Genomic DNA, 23,296 nt, shown 5'->3' on the forward strand with positions numbered 1-23,296 from the left:
GCCGCTGAGCCTGCGCGTCCGGAGCCTGTGCTCCGCAACGGGAGAGGCCACAGCAGTGAGAGGCCCGCGTACCGCCAAAACAAACAAACAGACAAACAAAAAAACCTGTGTTGCTTTATCATCACCCGTCCTTCTCCTGCCTGTCCTTTATATCACAGCATTTCATTTTTCAAAATTCTTGTGTGTTGGGATGCTATTATTATTTCAGGGTAGTAAAGGGGACATGACAAAATATTTCACATACAGAGGGCCTGGATCTGAGAAGGCTGAGCCCCACGACGTGGGCCAGGTGTGACCCTCCCGTGACTTTCTGCAGTGGCTGTGGACTTGGGCTTGAGGAGTTCAGGTCACCAGGCAGGGAGGGGCTTGCAGATTTGGCAAAGGAATCTGAGCGACAGGAGGAAGACAGAGGGTGGGAAGCCTGGGCACGCATGGCATGGTGTGGACGGCAGCAGCTGCGAGGGGAGGGGCAGCCCTCGTCCCCAAGCCCAGGGCACCGTGTGTACAGTATGAACAGCACTGCCGTCCAGGAGGGGCGGGCGGGGGGTCACCCCAGTCCGGTTTGCTCTGGAGAAACGTGTGTAACCACGGTCACCTTTCATCTCTTGTTTTGGGCTGCTGGTCCTACTGCTCCTGACGGAAAATAAACACAGGAGGGCAGGAACCACATTCAAGGTTCAATTGCCGCCCGGGACACAGAAGTCGTGCACAGTTAAGATGACTAATTGGCAAGGTTCCCAGATGAGCCCAAGTCAGTTAATTTCTGAAGAATTTACTCAGAATATTTATCTGCTACTTGACAAAGGAGGTGGAAGATTTTATCAGGGATAAGATCCCCTCTCGGGTGGACAAAATGGTCTCCTGCCTGCCGTCCACAGGCAAACCCACCATGAGGAAGTTATCCTGGTGCGGCCAGAGTCTCCTGCCCTCGCTGGCCCCAGCTCTCCCCCAGCACCCTGCCTGCTGAGTCGAGAGCTCAGTTTGGGATGTTAAAGGGAGAAGTAAACAGTAGACTTGGGGCCTGTGCGGCAGCATCTGTGTCCTGCGCGGCCCCGTGCTGCCCTGGCTCCAGCCTGGCTGTCGAGAGGGCCAGCGGCCGCCCTGGCCTGTGTCCTGGAACCTAGCGAGCGGGTGGGTAGGATGCGCCCGCTGGACACTGGTCCGAAGGCCGGCCCCGTTCTGGGGCTCTTCACCAGACCAGTCTCCTGTAAGTGACTCTGAACAGACCCAGAGGGGGTGACCCAGTGGGGAAGACCGGGCGGGCACACATCTTTCACACCCTCGGCAAACGCGGCCTTGCGTTAGTCAGATCAACGCTTTATTCTCACTTCGCTTCCAAGACTATGGTTATTTGCTCCCCCAAGTATCCTACCCAGCAAATTTTACTGAACAAAGTGCCTGGAAAAAAGACCCAATAATACAACTCCGAGGCACCCCTTGAAAAAAGGCATCCCCCAGAAAATGCACTAAACTAGGATTTAATTGCTAGAAATTACTTTCAATTACTAAAAATTATGACAGATTCCTTGTTGAATAGACACATTATTTCACCACCATTAATAATTTAAAATATCTGATTGCATGTAATTGCGAGTAATTTTTGCTCTTTGGTGAGCGGCAAAGTGCTACCTTATGCTGCTGCCTTGCCAGGGCTGGGCCCCTACTCGGGGTACCTCCGCGGGCAGCCGCCTCCAGGCCAGGTCTCCCAGGACAGAGAAGACAGCCCGTGGCTGGGAGGGACCGGGGTGGCTGCTTCCTCGCCCTCGAGGAGGGTGTGGCCCCCCAGAGAGAGACGTGGGTGGGATTCAGAGCCTCCCTGGGGGCCCAGGGCCGCTCCCCCAGCCTCACCGAGGATGTTTCCAGAAGGACGGGACAGCCCTCCCAGATGCAACTTCTCTCGGATGAAGTAGCGGGAACTACCTGCCTCCCGCTGGGTCGCCTCCCCCAGAAAAGAGGGGCTCGAGGTCAAACCCCACCCCTGAATCAATCACTGTGCTCAGTGAGGCCCTCCTCCTGACTGGACCAGACTTCAGCGAGCAGGACCTCCCCGTGTGCAGCCACACGGACAGGCAGGGCCGGCGGAGCTCCTGCCCCGGGGAACGTCCAGGCTCGGTTGTGTCCGTCCAGTCCGGCCTCCGCACTGGAATCCACAGGTCCTGGATCGCAGCCTCCCTGATCAGGGGCCCGCGCAGAAGCTGGAGCTCAGAGAGCTGGTGCCGTGTCTTCCAATGTGCCAAGTGGCTGCTGGAGACACCCTGACCGCTGCAGAGGGGAGGCCCCACGCAGGACAGGACGGGGCCCCCACGGGCCGCGGGGCTCTGACACTCTGCTGAGGCGGTAGGGGCGGGGCTGCAGTGCCCCGGCTTCCATGCTCCACGTGGAAGTTCCAGGCTCTCTCGTGACCCCAATCACTCCAGCCTCCCCCCCAAGCCATTTGCATGTATTTAATTGGCTCTCTCTGCAGGATGCTTTTGAAACTAGCTCTTTGAAGACCTTTCACTGTGGTACTGAGATAAAGCCCAAAAGAGCAGGGGTTTATCGAGAGGAAAGAGCAGATAAAATGAGAAGCAGGAGATGAAATGACGAACGGATGACAAAAGAAGGCACGTGAGGATGCCGCGTGGACGGACTCCGGGCTGCCCCACCCCCAGGTCCTTGGAGCGGGTTCATTAGCTCAACGAGGGAACATCACAGACCTCTTTCCTTCGAGGGCCATATTATCAATTTTTTTTTTTTTTTTTTTGCAGTACCCGGGCCTCTCACTGTTGTGGCCTCTCCCGTGGCGGAGCACAGGCTCTGGACGCGCAGGCTCAGCGGCCATGGCTCATGGGCCCAGCCGCTCCACGGCATGTGGGATCCTCCCGGACCAGGGCACGAACCCATGTCCCCTGCATCGGCAGGCGGACTCTCAACCACTGCGCCACCAGGGAAGCCCCATATTGTCAATTTTTAAATTTTCCCGAACGTTGAACAAGGGAAGCATTTTTTGCGGAGAGCTTTTAAGAAATGAAAAGCCAGGTCTAATGGGGGTGGGGCATGACAACGGGCGAAGCAGAGGGGCCGTGTGAGGACAGAGCAAACCTCAGAAGCGCTGACTGCATGTGGGCCTTGTGCCCTTCACTTAGAACCCAGTGTGGCCCGCAGACACCAGAGTGGCACACAGACCCTACATAAGAACACATGTGCGAGCTCGCTGTCCTTTCACAGAGAACGGGGTCACTAGCCGACATCGAGCTTGGACAGGAACTGTCACCCTCCAAGCACCATCCCGCCCAACCTCAAGACTCTGGTGCTTGACACCCCTAACCTGACACACCTGAGGGGCAGCGGGAGGGAGCTGACCTGGAGCCCAGGCCCTGACAGGAGAGGACTGGCTTTTCCTCCCACCACATCCCCCGAAGGACACAGGAGCCCTGTCTTGGAAGCCGAAGTCCTTCAGGGCCATAGCCCCCAGTCCACGCTCCTGGCGAAGACGGCTCTCCAGGCAGGCTTGCGAATCAGTTAACAGGTGAAACCCACAGAAGCCCTGACCGTTTTCCTCAGGCTTCCACGGTCTCAGATGCCCCCATCCCACACAGCTCGTTTTCGCTAACAGAACAAGGGGATTTATGGTTTCAACAGATGCAAAGCCCAGCCACGGTCTCCCAGACGTTGTGGCCTCATGGAAAGTGCACACCTGTCCAGGGTGAGGACTCCCTCCTCTGGATTGGTCTGGGGGGCTGCTGCCTTCTGAGCGGGGGCTCCGGCCTCAGGAGTCTCCCCTGAACGGTTTTGTATGGTCCGACCGAGCCTGTTGACACGGGGCCTGTGGTTCATAATCCAACTACCCTCAGTGGCGGCTCTTTTCTCTTGTAAAGCGGCAAAACAGAAGAAACAGGCATCTCTGCCCGAGAAAAGCTTCAGGACACCGGCTCTGCCCCAGAAGCTTCAGGACACCTGCTCTGCTGCTTCTCGACAGAGTCTCCCCAGCACCCTATTCTCATAGGCCGCACAGAACCCGAAACACTACAGCTGAGTCACCTTTCTTTTCCCATCGTCTTGGGCACATGATTCACCGAAAGTGGAGGGGAAAGTACATTTCGGTTTTGAAACTTAAGGTGAAGCAGATGACTTGGGAACACAGTGGGTGGCTTCGGAGCAAACACGGATGCAGTTATTACTGGGCTGTGGGCACAGAGCGTGGGCGGGGACTGCAGACCCGGGGTTCACAGTCCCAAAGCCCCGAGGGCGGACCTGACCCTTCCTAAGGCTGCGGCCGTAGCTGTGAACCTGGGGAAGCCGCACTTACCTTGTGAGACGTGTTGAGCGTTAAAGGGGACAACACAACGGAAGTGAGGGCTTCCCCCACCTCCCCGACCCCCAGACTCGGGGAGGAAAACACCCTGACGGAAGGAACACAGAAAAGAAGGGCAGGCGGCCAGAAGGAGGGTGCAGTCGGCTGTGTGCCCGGCAGCAGGGGTACCGGCACCTGTGACTGTGATTTTACATTCGGCACAAGAAGAAACCAGTAGCGTCCTGCTCAGGGACTAACGGGAGGTTGCCTCGGGCCCAGCCCGCCCCCGGAGGCAGAGCCACACTCACAGGCCGCTGCCTAATCACAGGCCCCTCCTACAGAGCCCACTCCCCCCAGAGGATCCCGGAGCACCCAGAACCGCAGAAGAGGTGAGACACTCCACCAAAATGCACTCTAATTGTCTCCATCTTCACTGCCGTGTCCCAGAGGAGCAAACACGAAAATGGACCACAGTTTCTTCAAAATGATTCTCCTGCTTTTAAAAAATTTTTGACTTTAAGAAAATCAAAACATATGTTAGTCAATGACATGTTTAAAACATGCTTTAGAGAGGTGATCATAGCTCTGCTTTGAGGCCACTGCATTTCCACTATCAACACTCTCAAATTCCCTCACACACACTCCTCGAGTACGGACGGGGAGACCGAGGCCTAGACGGCTCCACGCATTCTCGCCCAGCCAGGCTGCAGCAGGTGGAAGGGCCGTTCTCCCAGGGACCCCACCACCCGCAGTACTGATGCTCAGTACCCGGCCGTGCATTTCCTTGTGACCACTTAGGATGACTCTCAACTCATCGCGGCCTTTCCTAGAATACCAGGTCCTTCTCTCTGTACCCCCTCCACCCCCCAGGGTTCGCTTCCTCCTGGCCGGCTCCCCCCTCCACCTCCCCGTGTGTCCTCCCATCCTGCTTCTCTGCCAGAACATTCCTGAGCAAACAGGTGAGGACTCTGAGTGTGCAGCCATGAGTACCTGTGAGCACCGCTACTGCACATGTGCCACACAGCAGTACCACACAGGGTGTGAACACGCAGCCCTGTCCTCTGCCCACACCCGTCCTCCACCCGCGCTGCGCCACATGGCTTTCTCTGTCCATGCTGACGCTATCTCCCGGGAACAATCCACGGGGTGACGACATCCTCCGACGAACCAACAGCCAGCTCCGCAATTCCGCTTTGGTTTTTGTTCGTTTCTGGTTTTGGTTTTGAACACTCGGACCCTGTCCTGTTGGCGCTCCACTGAAAACACAAGGTGTTTCCGACATGCTGAGTGTGGGCGTCCCCGTGAGGGTCACGCTCCTGCAGGGACGGTGTGGGGAAGGGGCAGAGACCCTGGGGCCGAGCAGGAGAGCGCTTGGGTCCTCTGCTGGGGGAACGTGTCCGCACAGAAGGGGTGGAAGGGCACGCCCAGGCTCCCCTTGCGGCCGTGGGGTCAGCGTGCACTGCTGTCCACTGCACGGGACGAGTGAACCAGACCGGCTCCTGGTGGCTGTGCAGGGAGAGATGGCGCAATTGGCCCGCGACGGCCAGGAAGACCACCCTCCCACGTCCTCCGTCCAGAGAGCACCTCCCACTGTGCCCATGGAGCATCGCGCCCTTGTCACCAGCCTTCTTTCCTCGATGGCGAACTTCCAGAGAGAGGGTCTGGAGAGGCCCATCTCCGTGTCCAGTAACCCTGGAACATTCCAGAAATGGTGGCTGATGGACACGGGAGCACCTGCCAAGTCTTCAAAGGGCGTCTGATTCCTAAGGCAGCAGGGACTCGGTGGGGGAGGAGGTGACCAGCTGAGCAGGAAGTGCCTCCTGGACGGGGAGGGGGTTCAGAACTGCAGGGGGAGGAGAGGCGTCTCCACTGCCCTCCCCCCTCCCCCGGCAAGGCTGGCAGCAGCCCCACCCACCTGTTCTGTGGTCCTCTGAGCACACCTGCCATCCATCTTGCCGACTCTGCTGTGGGTCCGGCCGTGTTACTTTGCACAGTTGACCACGGCCGACCGTCCTCATGCCTGAGGGCTCTAGGCAGAGTCGGGAACAGAACTGCACATATTTGCAGATCTGGGAAATAATGGAGATTTCATTTACTGGAGTGTGTTTATTTTTGTTTTGTTTTATTTTGCTTTTTCAGTCCAAGGTCTGGGACCCTCCAATTCCCCCACTTCGTTTTGGTGAATAAACTAGATTGTGGTTGGCTTCTAATGTTTTAGGAAAGGTGTTTATCCATCTGCTTTTTGTCCTGAAACTTGAGATTTGCCGGGTTGAGTAAAATAGAGTTCAGTGTCAAGAACACATCCCAGAGCAGCTGTGAGGGACGCTGGACCCTGCTGGCACCACCGGCTGCCTGGTTTATTGCTTTCTGGTTGGTAATGGTCCTTTAGCGGCTGAAGACAGTGTTAAAAGAAATTCTCTCTCGGCACCAATGTTCCTGCACTTTGTAGTTCAATTCCTGAGTTCAAATAAAAGTGACTTCTTCATATAGCTTTGCCATCTACTCAGATGGCCAGCTAGCACCCCCAGAACCCTACAAACCACAAAGTTTCGCTGCGGAAGAGAGAAACATAAGAGGAAGAGGCAGAAGAGGTGGGCAAAAACCACTTCCAAAACGAGGGGCCCAGAAACCAGTCTGTAATCATGTGTCCACACGAGGCTAAAGGCTTTCATTCGATAAGGGAAGTAAGACACAAGCCTGTAATGCGAATTATTTCAAAGAATAAAAGCCTGATTGTCTCCGTGACCCATATAGCTCTTAGTGAGGTTTAAGACAAAATTACATCCCATACAGCCCATAAATGGACACCCTCTCCCCACCTTCCTGCTGTTTCCAGAAATGCAGGTTTTCAGTGCGCCTGGGAAGCTTCCAGGTTTCTAGAGGTCTCAATTTCCGCCTCTGTTGCTACATCCAATTCTCTTGAGGGTGAAGGCTCTGCCGTGTCTGACACGAAGCCCCCCTTCGGGTCATTCAAAGGCAGATGCCCGCCTGCCTTCCGTTTCAGCTGTTGCATTAGTGCTCAACAGTGCCCTGAACCAAGCCTTCAGCTTTTATGAAATTTTAGTGCAGATGAAATCTACCTGACCTCATACTTTAAAATTAAAAAGCAAAAATCTCTAGTTTGCATCAGAAAAAAATATAAGCTTTAAGAGTGTTCAAAGTTAAGAAATCTAGTTTTAATTATAATAGTATACAGTCTGTCAATATTCCTTGAACCTACAGAGATACCTAGGCATCTCCTAAAAGAGAAAAATTTGCCTCTCAAGTACATATAAATAAGAATGTCTGTGGTTTGCCCCCAAAGTGCTAACACTTCGTGGGAGGTCTTTGTCTACATTTCTGCTTCCCATATTCGAAGTCTTCCGTGTGAAGTAAAGGGTCGCCCTGGTGTCAGCTAATGGCACCCCAGCTCGGGTGACAGAGCTCCCTTTTCTGCATCTCCTCTGCGGTGAGAATAAGTCGTGCAATACCAGCCATCCGCTCCAGGAAGACACACTGTGGCCTCAGAAACGTGTCCGCGTCTCTTCTGACGGTTGGAGGAGCCACCCGGGGCCTGTGATGCGAAGGGGCCGTGGCAGAAGCCTGCGGCGGGGATCCCCAGCGGCAGAGAAGCTGGCTGCACCGCGCCGCCGCTGGGCTGCCTACCCGGCTGAGACCCGGACACGGGGCGTCCACGACACCTGCCCTGTCGGCCCCTTGCTGCATTTCCACGACAACCAGCTTGTTCACGGACAGCTGGTGCCAGTTGCAAATCCTCATACTATCGGCTCTCAGATACATGACAGAGGTGGTCAGGCAGCTAAATAATCGGAGGGTGAACTTCTGTTGATTAATCTAAGCCCTCTCGGCCCATCCGCTCGTGACCGCTGTCCATCTTTCTGCAGCAGCTCGTGGGGCAGAGGGTGTGGTCTGTGGCGCAGAGGCCGTGCACCTGCGCCGTGGGGTCCTCCTCACATTCGTGCCACTGAGACCCCAAAAGGCCAGGCTGGGGGCCGGGCAAGTGCTGGCCAGACGGCAACGTGCTGGGAGTCCTCAGATGTCACAGAAAATATGAGCTCTCCACATCCAAAGACACATGTCTTCCAGGTTATTCTGCTCCTGAAGAGGAAATGCTGCAAATGCAACGTGCAAAGCAAGACTGATTCTCTCAGAATCGCGTCCCAGAGGAGCAGGTGTGGACGTGCAGTTCCTGGTACCACAGCTCTAAGCGTCTGGGCGACGAGCTTTAGAAACAGATCGTATTTTCTGTTCTAACCACAGGGCCGTTCTCTCTTCATTCCAGGCTGATCAACATTTAGCTGCGAACTCTCTGGCTTTCACATGTCTGCCCTGGTGTCAGGATCTGGAAACCAATTCTGAAATGTACCAGGGGAGCGCCTGCTCAAGGGAAATCTGCCAAGAATGCTTTCAGAAGCCCCCTTTGCAATGTCGATGATGTAGCTATGGCATTCGTTTGGGACACCGTCCTTCCTTTCAGTTCAGCAACCCTCAGCCCAGGACACCACGAGCTCCTTCGACCATCCTTTCTACTTCTTTAGAGACAGAGAAGGCATTTGTCTTGGAAAGGGTCTTCATTTAATTAAGGCCCTCATTTCTCTTTGATTGCAAAACTCACCAATAAGGAGGGGTTCTTTAGAGCCAATAAGGAAATGTTACAAGTAAATATGGCCCTAGAAAAAAATACAGTTCAGGGGGATTCTTACCAAACAGGAGATGATGGTCAGTGTTTAGACTCACAGAGGCTTTTGCAAAGTTTAGATTTCCACGTGCACCACTGGCCAGGCCAGAACGACTTCCGGTGGAGGTGCCCCCTCACCTCTGGGGGCCGGTCCTAGGTTTGGGGCATCATCACAATAGGGTAGTTTGGGGACAGAATGGGTTTTCCACTATGAATGTAGACTATGCTCACTGAATCTACAAAAACAACTTTTTGAAAATTTAGGTATATGATTTTTTAAACGACTGTAGGCTAATTCAAAAGTGGCCTTTTTTGAGCCACCTTTACTGTTTTATAGTTTTTTGTCATCTTTTCACATTTCTCAGAATTGTTCATAGCGTTCTCTTGTGATTTTTAAACTCAGCTCACCTATCGTGATGCTCCCTTTTTTCCCAATAATTGCGTATTTATGCCCTTTTGTTACTGTTGTTGGTTAAACAGAGGTCTGTCTTATGTGTTTTTTCAAAGAACTAGGTTTTTTGTTTGCTTTCCTGATGCTTTGCCTTTTCCATCTATTTCTCATTTTCTGCTCTTTTCTTCATTATTTCCTTCTTTCTGTCTTTTGCTTGCTCTGTTGGCCTTTTTATTGCTTAATTTATTATGAAACGTTCTGGGGGTGGTCACAAAGGAATGAAGAAACCTAACGAAGAGCCTGTTCACACCACTGATTTACGGAAGATATAAAACATTCCGTTAGCAATTCCTCTCTGACTGTGCCTCTCTCTTCACCTCACCCAGAGCTGACAACTGTCCTACTGCCATACTCGACATCCCACACTCTCCATTACATGCTCACTGCGTGTGTGAGTTCTCGTAAACGGCACACGGTATGGCTTCTCTTTTGACGTCACATGCTCTCCACCTCTGTGTGTTCTGTGCTTTACCTGCTCACCTCGCTTGTGAGACACAGACATGCTGAAACGTGTGCCTCCAGGTGGTTGATGGTGGTTGCTCTGTGGTGCTGAATTGCTCTCCGGTTGATGGGTGTTCAGGGAACTCCCATTTGACTGCTGTTAAGACGGATGTGGCATGGCTGTTAGGCACAGGCTTCCTAGTGCCCCGAATACCTGGAGTGAATAACTACAAATGGAAGAGCGTCAATGTAGGACTTTCATGAAATCATTTTTGTTGTTGTTGCCGAAACAGCATCGAAAATGGTTTCACCAGCTGTGTCTGAGAATTTCCAATTTGCCCTAGATCCTGGCCAACACTTGGGATTGCCAGATTCTTTCATTTTTTCCAACCTTACAGTTAAGGAAATAATATCTTGTGACTTTTAGCTTTAACTTCTCCGATGTCTAGTGAGCCTGGGCAGCCTTTCTTTCTTCCTGACTTACGCATGTTCTTCACATGCTGGGCACTGACGTTTGCCTGACCACGTGTCACGGAATCCCCATCCTGCCTGCGCTCTGCTCTGCACTTGCCTGTACCCACACACAAACGCTGTCCGTCACAACACTTGGATCTCTTCCGGTCTCGCTCCCCTATGGCTTGTACTTCTGTATCTTTTCTGTATCTTGTCCCTCCTGAAACCCATGCTTTAGAAGTTCCTTGAGTTGTTAGTGGGAAACTCAGTTTCCATTTGTTATTTATCCCTTTGCTTTTAATTATACTTTAGTGGACATACGATTCCTGCTGCCAGTTATCTTTTCTCAGGATCTTCAAGAATCCCCACTGTTCCTGCCTTCCTTGCTGTTGAGAAAGGCGCAGTCTAAATATTGTCCTTTCTCACATATTTTGTCTCTTCTCTTGGACTCTCGTCTCCCACTGACCCACTGCGATGTGTCCAACCTTGACTTTCCAGTTTGCAACACCCTGCTGGGGACCCAGGCACTCCAGCAGCACGCAGCCTCGCGCCTCCTTGCACTTCTGGGAGCCCCGTGGCCACTCCTTCAAGTACTGCCTCTCCTGCACCCTCCCCTCCCCTCCAGGAACGTGCACGTGATGCCATGCGGACCTTCCACCCCTTGCCTGTCCCTGCACGTTTTCCATCCCTGTCGCTCTTGACACTGCACTTTGGGTCACCTCCTCCGACCTGTGCTGCAGCTCAATAACCCTCACTTTATGGGTGGGCGTCTGACCAGCCGTCTAATCCATCCACAGAGTGTCTAGTTAGCAGGACCATATTTTCTATTTCCATAAGTTCTGGTAATTTTGTTTTAACCTCTCATTCCTTTTTCATTCTGTTGCACTTTTATTGTTGCTTGCATTATTTCCTTAATTATTTCGAACAGTGAATAGGCAGCCCCTTTCAGCCTATTCCATTATTTCAATTCTGAGAGTCTGATTCTTTTATCTGTTGCTTCTTCTGGCTCATCCTAGTGGGTGATTTCTTCCTGGGATCTCGTTTGAGTCACGGTTTCCAGCTTGTCGCAGATCCGAAGTCAGGAAAGTGTGGCTTCCATCTGCCTCTGGGATCTCAGTGGCTCTACAGAACCATCCTGATAAACACAGTCCTCTGAGAAAGGAGCACATGAACACTCACCTAGAAGTACCAACCTTCAGAATAACTCCGAGACTTTCTTTCAGGAACTGTCTTCATAGTTACACATAAACAGTCCAGTTTTTTGGTTGTATAATGTTGTTTCTCACCAAAAATCTTCCTGATTGTTGTATTTAACTCCAAAGCACATTTAGATGTTCTAAAACTCTCCACGTTTTTCCACGTGTAAAGTGTTCTGCTTTCAGTGAACATTCAAGTAGACGCACTAGTCTCTGATCACATTTTCAAAGGGTTGACCCCGCAGTGCCATTTAGCAGGGGTAGCTTAATCAGGATAAGCATATAATCTGAGGAACCTACTGTGGAGGTGACCATTCTCAGATGTTGAACACCTGGATCAGTTCGGGGGCAACACTAGTTTTGAAACCAATGTGAGACGTGTGGCTCATTAACAGGGGAAACTAATGCTCACCCCCACCTCCCGAAGAAGCCAGACTAGAACACAGTACCCCGTCTGAACTCATTTAACAGAAAATTAACTTTTCAATAGAGCTCACGTTACTCCAGAGCAAATCATGTCACCTAAGGATATCTGGTAGACTGCTGGCTAAGCCTGGAAACGTTTCTGGGGAACTGACTGCCGAAGCGGCCCGGCTCCCGCGCTGCCCCGTGCGTTGAGTCTGAGCACGTCAGCCTTGCAAGGTGGACCTGGGCCGAGCTCGCGGCCACGCAGGAGGGCGCAGCACAGACACGCCAGGTGCTGGTGGCCGGGCCAACCCCATCAGCAAGGCCCAAATCACCTCCACATTTGGGCCTTTTCCCATGGCTACCCACTCCCACCGGCAACATGTGTGAAAACTCAGAAAGCCGGGGGCCTCTTTCGGGCTCAGAGGACCTGTGCCCACACCCGCGCTCAGGCAGCGGTCTTGTCCCCCGACCTTACGGCATCTCCTCCCCACACACAGACCTTCGCACTTCAGGCCGGGGGGCTCTTACAAGCCTAAGGGGCAAAGCCCTGAAAAGCAGGCCCTTCCGGCCCCGTGGCCGGCCCCACCCCTGTGCCTCCCGCGCTGCATGGCCCTCGTGGGGTGGTGCCCCGCTCCCCCCGCCTGCACGGAACTCGCGGTCAACCCGCCGGGGGATGAGCCTCCCCTCAGCATCCTCTCCAGTCCCTCCCGTCTCAATCCCTCCTCCTTCCTGCAGTTTAAAGCCTGACTTAAAGCCACCCAGTGTGCACTGTTCCTGCGGAGGTCAGGGCGTGGGGCGTGGAGGTGCACGGGGACCTGGAGGGAGGAGAGCTCGGGGCCGCAAACCAGGGAAGGCTGCCGGAGGGAGGCTGCGGCCAGACAGAGGCGGCCTGCGGGGCTCGGCAGCACCAGACACGCCGCCACGTGGCCTAGAGCCGCCGGTTCTACGTCTGCCGGGCCGACTGCAGCCAGAGTGAGGGCTGCACTTAGTCACCACACACAGTCGGACGCACCGCTCACCACAGAGAAGCAGCGGCCTGGGGTCCTCAGCCACCTGCTGGGCACCCCGGTCAGGCCACCTCTGGAAAGAGCACCAGGTGAGCTCGGCCCTGCAGGGAGCACGGGCTGGTCCCCCATCTTCCCGCCCAGGCCACAGCCCCCTTCGCCAACACCCCCAGCACGGGCCCTCATGCCAAGAATTTAATAAGAAGGGAACGGACGACAGCAACGAAAGGAAATCAGGAGGCACGGGAACTTGGCAGGCAGGGAGCAGAGACTGCCGATTCCACCCGGAACCGAGCACAGACAGCAGCCGGCTCCACCTCATCCATCCCGGGGCTCAGAGGGAGAGGCAGGGGGCTGACCCCCGCCAGGGCTGTGTCCAGATGCCATCCACTAAGCGACGTTTCCGCTTTGGAGGTTTATCAGATGAGCACATGAGTACAGATGGCTGACCGGCTGCACATCTCCCTGTGGCTGGAGACGTTCCCCTTGCCTCGGTCCCTGCAGCGTCCAGGCCGCTGCATGAAGGAGCCCCAGCACTGCAGACGGGTGTCTTTGTGAGAACTCCAGTCCGTCGAGCGTGACCGGGGGTGAGGGGAAGCCCCCTCCGGGCTGCGTCGACACCTGTACCTCCTGTTTGCCCGGATGTCAGTTCTCCTTCCTGTGCGCCCCCTTTCTGGTGTGAAAGTGGTTCCCCAGAAGTCCGGCCACTGCTTCTTCCCTCTCACGCTCGAGGTGCCCCCTTAACACGTTAGTAAACGCGTGCATCACCGACTGCAATGAACACACAGGCTCCATGGCTGCCATGACTTCAGATGCCGCTGGCTCAGCGCAGCGTGTGGAGGCTGCTTCCCGCCCGCCCGGGTGGGCCTCACGCACGTTTGCGGTCCAGACCACACGCAACAGAGGGACCAGGGCCAGCTTCTGAATTGGGTGCTGATTTCTGTTTAGTAACTTTTATAGTTTTTCAGGAACAAAACAAAGGAAAAGGTCAACTTTTCACGTGGTCCTCAGTGGGAAGGGGCATGAGTATGGGATTTGAAACCAAAAGATACCTCCAACTGCTGGTGGTATCACGATTTCACGCTCTCCTGTGGAAACCAAGTGATCAAGAGCTCTAACTAAAATAACGCGTTAACACGCTGTAAGTGGAGTGCCTCGTTCCGACGCAGAGAGATGAGGGAGGAAAAGCCACGGAGGAGGACAGAAGCCACTCCACTGTCCCCGCTGCTAACGTCTGTATTCGGGGACCTCCTGTGTCAGGCACCACGCAGGGTGGGAGGGGCAGGACGAGGAAGCAAACCCACCCACCCACGTGAACACCACCATCCAGACGTGCGGGTGACAAAAAGCACAAACCCACTCCAGGTAAACGGGGCCTGTGATGACACGGCGTGGAGAAAAGTGCAGCAACGGAAAGAGCCCGGAAAGGGGCTCCGACCAGGCTGAGGTCGGGGGCCGTGCCCAGCGACGAGTGGACGTCGCCCTTCTCTCCACTGTGTGGAGGGCCCGTCTCACAGCCCGGGCCTCACCCTGCAGTCCTCGGAAGGAGCCCCCGGGAGCAGGGCGTGCAGCCCCCTGCCTCCTCGGGGAGATGCGGGCGCTCGGCGCTGGCGGCTCCTCGGCCGCAAAGCTCGGACGCCGGGAAGCTGCCCCACACGCTCTCCGGGGCGCACGGCACAGGCGCATCCTCGGGGCAGCCTCGCCGCATCCCACTGGCGGGGGTATCCGTGGTCCCCTGCTGCTCCACTTTCAGTCCCTCCCACCTTCCGACCCGGCCAGAGCGACCCCCACGGTGCCCCCTCTGGTCTCCCACCTTCGCTCGTCTGCCTTCCACGGGCGAGTCTTCGGGTGCATCCCCCCAGGCCCACACCCCAGGCCTGGCTTCCCCGGGCTCCGCCCCAGCTCCACAGGCCAGTTTCCAAAGCCTCGGTCAAAGTGCAGGCCTGTTCCGCAGAGGCCTTTCCCAGAGTCGGCATCCAGGGGCTCATGGGGTCAGGCGGGCAGCAAAAGCTGCCGTTCCTCCCAGAAATACATTTTCCCAACGTCCGACAGTCAAAAGGATTTGTGTTCTACGTAGAAACCTGGGACGTTTCGGCAGCAAGCAATTGACGTCACTTTGAACCACAGACACTGCCTCTGCAGTTATGAGGTGGGCTAAGGCAGAAGCTAACTTTCACAGAGACACGCGCTCGGCGACTGCTTGGGTGGACGGCTGGGGCGGGCAGGGCCACCGGTGGTGATGCACAGCGGGGACGTCGGCCATGACCCGCTCAAGGAGAGGCCGTCAACCACACACCGAGGTCCCTCTCGTACCCACCCAGCCTTGAGGACAGAACACAGGTCTATGCGCACAGGAGCTCCGTTTGCTCTCCTCCTCTACCGCCCCTGTCCTGAAACCGTCAACTTCATCTCTGAACTTGCGTTTTGCAAGCACGTCGGGCGAGACGGTGGGGGTGCGTGCTGGCGGAGGGGCACCCAGTCCGCGTGCCTGCCGCCCTTCCTGGCCCGCTCACACATCGACTCGGAGACGCCCTCGACTCAGATGCCAGGGGGCCCCCGGAGACGAGCTCGCCTCCGCCCAGGACTCAGTTCGCACACAGAAAGCAAGCAGCGGTGTTCCGAGAAACACAGACAAGGGGGGCCCCCTTGCATCCTTTCTGGTTCCCGCCACTTCCCCAAATTCCCAGCCATCTATGCTGAATGATAACAGAGAAGGAGAGGGGATGGTAGGGGGGCCAGAGTTCCTCTCCCTCGGTCCTACGTATCCATGGGGGAGCCGAAGGCGGGCTTGGTGGGATGTGTCCGCGTCGAGAAGTGAAACAGAGCAGCGTCTCCGCCGTCTAACATGGACAGCATGTATGCACGTTCGAGCCATGAAACAGGAGTTGGATAATTCTGGTGATTTTGCGTGGGCATTAAATGCTCTTATACTTGCATTTAAAACCAGAATTGCACGATATAAAGACAAATGGTAAAAGTCCGTGCTAATAATGTCTTAATTTTTCTTGACTTAGAATGACGTGGAACAGCAAATAAAAACACCAGAATAGGTGGAGGGACACTGCGGGGGGAACGTCTGATGCCTTAGTTTCTGCTCTTCCCCAGCGCTGGGCCTGCGGCTACGGAGCCGGCGCAGGCGGAGCATGCGCAGACGTCAGCTCCTGCTCAGGGCGGCTTTCAGGCTCCCCGCCGCGGTGCTCTACGGCCCCACCTTCCTTTTTCGATCTGCTTGTGCTAATTTGCGCCCAACTGCAAAAAGCTGAACAAATGTATATATTCAGAACCCCAAGCAGTTAACCCAGCACCCAATTCTGGTTTATCATCTTAGCTCCTGAGATAGAATGCTCTAGAGTCATAACTGACCCACAGAATGGTCACACCGAGCCAGCAGTCCATCCCGCTGAGGACGTTCAGTCTTCCTCCCCGGCCGCCCAGCTCACGCCGGCTTGAGTTGCGAGAGTCCATGTGGAAGGGAAGGCTCTCCATAACTCAGTGTGGGTGACAAAGGGCTTCACCATTTCCTGAGCATTTAGTGAACGGCACCACCCGCATCACCTGGGACTGGAACAGTCCTATGAGACGGTATTACTGTATTTCATCCATGCTAAGAAATTTTGACTTTGAGACAGACCATCATTTCAGTATTGCTAAGAAAAAGCCAAAATGTTGCCGGTTAAATGACGGCGTGCTCTTGATGTAAGAGGCACCCCTGATTTCAGGGGTGTTAAGATGTGAACACAAAGTGCGTCTGAGAAACGATGGAACACCATGCAGTGGCTGTGGGGTGGAGTCATGCTGCACGCATGCCTCCCCGGGGCTCGGCCTCTGACACTGGCAGGCCGGCAGCTCTCAGCTGGGGCCTTATCTGCTCCGTTCCCGCAGCCACGGGGAACGGCCTCTGCCTAAGTCACCACCCCGAGCCTCCTCCTGGGCAGAGCATATCCCAGGGCCCTGGCCCTCCTTGGGCACAGAGGCCAAGCCCCGCGGCCCCATGGGGTCACCTCCGAAGGTTGTGCCCAGCTCCAGACCCAGAGCTCCTCTGGGCTCCGCTCCGCACCTCCTGCGCGGCATCACCCTTGTGTCCCCCCTCTGCCCAACCAGGCTCCCATCACCCGCACAGGTGTTATGCCCTGAGCACTCTCCAAGGACCTGACCACAGTGAACCTCGGTTTCAGTGTCTGGTTCCAGGGCGCCCGACCAAAGGCGTGTGGTGCTGCCCACACTCCACAGGTAGGGAAATGGAAACCAGGAGAGCTTGGGTACTGTCACAACGTGTGTGCCGAGCTGATGTGGCCCGCTTGGAGCACAGCTGGAGCTGATGCTTCCTTCTGACTCCAAACCCACCCCCTTTTCTCTCTACAGCGGTTCTCAGAGTGTGGCCTGAGGGCCTCCATGGGTCCCTGAGGCTCTAAGGTGGGCATTAGGTCAAAATTATTTTCATAAAATACTAAGGCACTATTTACCCTTTTCATTTTATTTTCTCTTACGCTGGAATTTTCCAGAGGCTATGTGGGTGGAAATTGCCTAGAATGAGTGCAGAAGCAGATATGAGTACCCAACTGTTTTCTCTTAAGGCAAACGTTAAAGAAATACGCAAAAAATTAAAACAAAACAAAAACATAACACTTAGCACATTTTTAAAAATGTTTTGGAAGACAGAGTTACTATGGTTATTATGTAACAAGTTTATTATGACTATTTTTATTTTAAACGGAATTAAAACACAGCTTTTAAAATTTTTCTCAATTTTAAGTTTCTAAGACAGTAAATGCAGATAGCACTAAACCCACAAAAATGCAGAAGCTCTTTGGGGTCTTCAATAATTTTTAATAGTATGAAGGGTTCCTGAGATCAGAATTTTGAGAACTACTGTTCTACACTCTGCTGTTGGGAGTTCTAACCCCAATTCTGCACCAGCTAAGTGACACTGGGAACAACCTTTGTGCCTCTGTTGTTGTTTTTTAATGTACTAAATAAAAAGGTGCATTCCTCTTACAGCAAAAAGAAAGCATGGGTGGAATACTGAAATTATAACTATTTAAAATTATACTCTTCTATACTATACTGAGTATTGCTATTTTCTGTTATTCTATGAAAGTTATAACAAAATATATCATATTAACTTACTGTATAGGGTTAAAATGATGTCAAACGTGCAATCTGAAAATCCTAAAACATTCAGATAAAAAATTTAAGACACACAATTTGACAGCCGTCAGAATGGGAGAAAATATTTGCAAACGAATAAACGGACAAAGGATTAATCTCCAAAATATATAAACAGCTCATGCAGCTGAATATTAAAGAAACGAACAACCCAATCCAAAAATGGCCAGAAGACGTAAACAGACATTTCTCCAAAGAAGACATACAGATGGCCAAGAGGCACATGAAAAGCTGCTCAACATCACCAATCATTAGAGAAATGCAAATCAAAACTACAATGAGGTATCACCTCACACCAGTCAGAATGGGCATCATCAGAAAATCTACAAACAACAAATGCTGGAGAGGGTGTGGAGAAAAGGGAACCCTCTTGCACTGTCGGTGGGAATGTAAATTGACACAGCCACTATGGAGAACAGTATGGAGGTTCCTTAAAAAACTAAAAATAGAACTACCATATGATCCAGAAATCCCACTACTGGGCACATACCCAGAGAAAACCATAATTCAGAAAGACACATGCACCCCAATGTTCATTTCAGCACTATTTACAAGGTCAGGTAAATGCCTAAAAAACCTAAATGCCCATCGACAGACGAGTGGATAAAGAAGCTGTGGTACATACATACAACGGAATATTACTGAGCCATAAAAAGGAAAAAATTGAGTCATTTGTTGAGACGTGGATGGATCTAGAGACTGTCATACAGAGTGCAGCAAGTCAGAAAGAGAAAATCAAATATCGTATATTAACGCATGTATGTGGAACTAGAAAAATGGTACAGATGAACCGGTTTGCAGGGCAAAAGTTGAGACACGGATGTAGAGAACAAACATATGGACACCACGGGGGGAAAGTCGCAGGGGGGGTGGGGATGGTGGTGGGATGAACTGGGAGATTGGGATTGACACGTATACACTGACGTGTATAAAACTGATGACTAATAAGAACCTGCTGTACAAAAAAATAAATTAAATTAAATCAAAAGAAAACAACCAATATTTAACTTTCTTTGGGTTCTTTGTATGGAAATATGTTAATATAAATGTTTCAGGCATTACATGAAATTCCTAAAAATCTTATAAAGAAAAAAAATTAATACACGAGAGAACAATGTGTCCACCTATGAAACATTGCTGCCTGCAGGAGACAAGGATAGTGAATAAAAGTGAACATATTGTGCTCCTTGACGTACGTATTTACATTGAAGAAGCAAGTTGCACAATGAAACCCCATTTCCCCTTCCTTCAAGGGGAAGGCCCTGCAAGCTGCCGGCTGTCACTGAGACCGGACCCTCATCTCTGAGGAGTGGCTGCGACGAGGCCGAGCGATAGCAACACGCAGCCGACTCTGCCGTGGACGCGGCTGCCGAGGCCGCGAGATGGCAGGGAGGTTGCATCCTGTGATTTTCCACACGAGAGGGTGAAAACATGGGTCCCAGGCGTCAGACTCTCCAGTTGGATGATGATTTCCCCTGAGATCCATCATTACGCCCCATAACATCTGCAGACCTGACCTCCAGAAACTGACCCTCACACCCAAGGACGATGGGCAGTTTGGAGGGGAGCCTACCTGTAAGGCCTGGGGCCGCCACCTCCATCCAGCACGCTGGCCAGCGGGGGCCGAGGCAGAGAAGGAGTCCCGGAATCAGCCGCCCGGGGAGGGGGAGTGGAGCACGGAGAACTGCAGCATTAGGCGGCAGAGGGGCCCAGGGAGAAACACAGAATCATGTTCAGAAAGTACTAGAACAAGCAGTTTAGGAGAGCACAAATGTCCCCATGATGCTTCTTTTCAACCTAGCCTATAAAACCTTATTTCACGCCTACACCTCCGGGCTTACTAGGGCAAGTCCTCCACTGCCGCTAAGACAGAAGGAAATGCAACGTGCCGCCAGGTACAAAGTAACAGAGCGCAACGCCACGGGCCTGTCCAGCCACTCGGACGCGCCCTCTAGTGGCCTAGCAGCAAAGAGCCACCAGCAGCAGAAGTCAAAACACCATCCCCAACCAGGACCCCAGGCCCAAAAGAACTCCTCCAGCTTCTGTGCGAGGCACCACAGGGCTCCCGAGACACCGAGTGCAACCTGCTCAGGACTGGCCGGGGGAATCAGCTTAAAAAAACAGGGTGTTCCCGGGAGGGACCAGGTGTTCCGGGGAGGGACTGAGTTGGGCTCAGGAAGGGCAGGAATGCGGCTCCAGGCCCCGAATGTCCTTCCCGCCTGTCCCCTCGCACCGTGATCACAGGGGACCTCCAGACTGGCTCCCATAGGGCACAGCCGTGCTCGTCGGTCAGTGAGCGGACCTGTGGTGCCAGCATCATCCTCACCGCTGTTCTAAGGAAAGGACTAGAACATATCCTCATCCCTTGGAAAGTGGCTGTTTTTCTGGCCTTTGAACTGATGCACAGAGCTAACCAACTTCGCAGAAACTCTGCAGTAATTCCACTGGGAAAAATAGGCGGGTATGATCTGTGTGATAGCTCCGTCAACCGGAAACAGAGTATCAAATAAATAATATTTAACACTTGGAAAGACTTACGTTTATAAAAGGGTTTAAAATATTTTACTTGATTTCAGCGTTTGACCTTCACAACAGCCCTGTTTGATCATCCTCATTTACCAGACGAAGAAACTGCCCCTCAAAGAGGTTTAGTAACTCCACTCCCCTCCGTACCCGCTGCCAGGAGACAGGCAGGCAGTGATCACAAAACTAAACGTGCTCTCACCAAACGACCCGGCAATCACACTCCTTGGTATTTACCCAAAGGAGCCGAAAACTCATGTCCGCACAACACTGCACACAGACGTTTATAGCAGCTTATTCATAATTGCCAACACTTGGAAGCAACAAAGATGTCTTTCAGTAGGTCAACTGATAAATAAATTGGTCCACTCAGACAAGGGAATATTATTCGGCACTAAAAAGAAACAAGCTGTCAAGCCATGAAAAGTCATGGAAGAAACTTCAAAGCATTTTACTAAGTGAAGGAAGCCAATCTGGAGAGGTTACATACTGTATGATCCCAATGATATGACATTCTGGAAAAGGCAGTTAAAAGATGAGTGGTTGCCAAGGACTGGCGGGAAGGGAGGGGTGAACAGGTGGGGCACGGAAGCTTTTGAGGGCAGTGAAACTACGCTATGCGATCCCATCATGGTAGACGCATGACGTTACACGTTGGTCAAAACCCGCAGAACGTACAAGACAAAAAGTTAACCCTGATGTAAACTATGGATGTTAGTTGATAATAATGTATCAGTATTGACCCATCAATTGCAGTCAGTGTACCACCCCAAAGCCAGACGTTGATAACCGAGAAAGCCTTCTGAAGCAGGGGAGTAGTGTATGCAAACCCTCTACTCCTTCTGCTTAACCTTTCTGTAAATGTAAAGCTGCTCAAAACAATGAAATCTAGTAATTTGAAAACTGGGCTTCCCTGGTGGCGTAGTGGTTGAGAGTCTGCCTGCCGATGTAGGGGACGTGGGTTCGTGCCCCGGTCCGGGAAGATCCCACGTGCCGCGGAGCGGCTGGGCCCGTGAGCCATGGCCGCTGAGCCTGCGCGTCCAGAGCCTGTGCTCCGCAACGCGAGAGGCCACAGCGGTGAGAGGCCCGCGTACCGCAAAAAAACACAACAACTTATTTTCCTCTATGTTTCACCTCCTCCATGAAGTGCTCTCCATATATCTTGAACTCCCTTTGAAATGATCTCACATTCTGACCCCGTGAGATCGAACCGCAATACACACTGGATCCCCAGCTTCACAGCCTTCTGTCACAGTGCTGGGGACTGGGATGGGGATACAAGGACACATCTTAACCAAGCTGGGACACTGAACCCTCAGAACTGCTCTGCCGGGAGAAGCACCCCTTCCTCTCCTGAGGAACCCAGAACGCCCCCCAGGCGGTGGCCTTGCTGCCCTGCTGACCCTGCACCTCTCTGTGCATCTCAACCCGCATCTGGACGGCAGTCCCAGCAGGCCCAGAGGGTGAGGCGTGGCCACAGAGAGTGCAAAGCACATGAAAGAACTGCATGATGTTGCCAATTTGTAGCAAAAGAAACACATGTGGGGATGGATCTTCAGGACGTGAGGTCAAGGCGGAATGAACAGAAACTGGACCAGGCAGAGTTTACTGATACGGGCCCCGAAGCACAGATTCTCCAGCCAACGGCTCCAGCAGTCTCCACCGCCGGTTGACATAAATAGGGACACAAGGTCCCTACTGAAGAGAAGTGGAAACACCAGAACTCCCTTTTTACGTGACAGAGGCATGTGCCCAAAGGCTTAGAGAGATCAGCACAATCGACCTGCCCATGACCCCAGGAGGGTCCAGAGAGCACGAGAAATAAGTTCATGGGTCCCAGCATCCTCGAAGGGCTCACAGAGATGCCCATGCGTGTCAGGAATACACTGGGAGTTGCTTCCATTCATCTGGGACCCCTGAGTGCACCAGGATGATGGCGCCTTGGGGAGGCAGGGGCCAAGTGGGGGCACTTAAGTGCCAAAGAGAAGGGGATGTGGTCACCACAGGGAATTGATCAGAAGAAATTGGCCCACGAGGCCTGGGGCATTGGTTAGCTGCTGGCAGTGTTCCTAGAGCTGGACGAGATGGGCCTTCCACCAGCATCCAGGGACCTGCACCAGCAGGAAAGTTCTACATCTACTGAATCGCCAACATAGTCACAGCCCCTCCACCATTTCCACACTTGGAACCTCCATGTCACAGACCAGAGCCCCTTGAAGGATGGGTGGGAGCAGGCCCCCTGGAGGAAAGTCTCTGCTACACGAGCCAGACCCTCATCGTGTTCATCTCGCCCCCAGCCTCCAACAGGGGCCTGCAGCCTTCTACCGGGGCAGCTGTGCGCTGAGGAAAAGGACGTCAGCACACCCTTCCGTGACCACTGGACACCGGCTCTCAACTGACAGTAACACCAGAAGACCCAAAACATCACCAAGGCCCGCCAGGCACACAGGGGCTTATGGGGCAGGTGAGCAAACCCATCCTGTGGTTACTCCCCGGCTCCGGAATGCACATACTCGGCGGCTGCCAGAATCCCCACCCTGTTCCCTGACCTGCGGAGTGAGGGTATCACACGGGAAAGGCACCCAAAGCGCCTCCACTTAAGACCACCACACACCGCAGTTTCCACTCACGACATCATAGACCAAAAGCAACATCCCATTCCTGGAGGGACTGCAGAGGTCTGTGCCACCACCAAGCAGGGTG

General features: G+C 53.3%; 1 protein-coding gene across 1 annotated transcript in view; it reads right to left on the minus strand.

Annotated features, from left to right (window-relative positions):
• The window catches only part of PTPRN2 (protein tyrosine phosphatase receptor type N2), a 529,168-nt gene that overhangs the window by 499,097 nt on the left and 6,775 nt on the right, over positions 1–23,296 (minus strand). The window lies entirely within an intron of this gene.

The sequence above is a fragment of the Monodon monoceros genome, unplaced genomic scaffold, assembly GCF_005190385.1.
Source record: "Monodon monoceros isolate NGI ecotype Baffin Bay Population unplaced genomic scaffold, NGI_Narwhal_1 Super_Scaffold_2, whole genome shotgun sequence".
NCBI classification, from domain to species: domain Eukaryota; kingdom Metazoa; phylum Chordata; class Mammalia; order Artiodactyla; family Monodontidae; genus Monodon; species Monodon monoceros.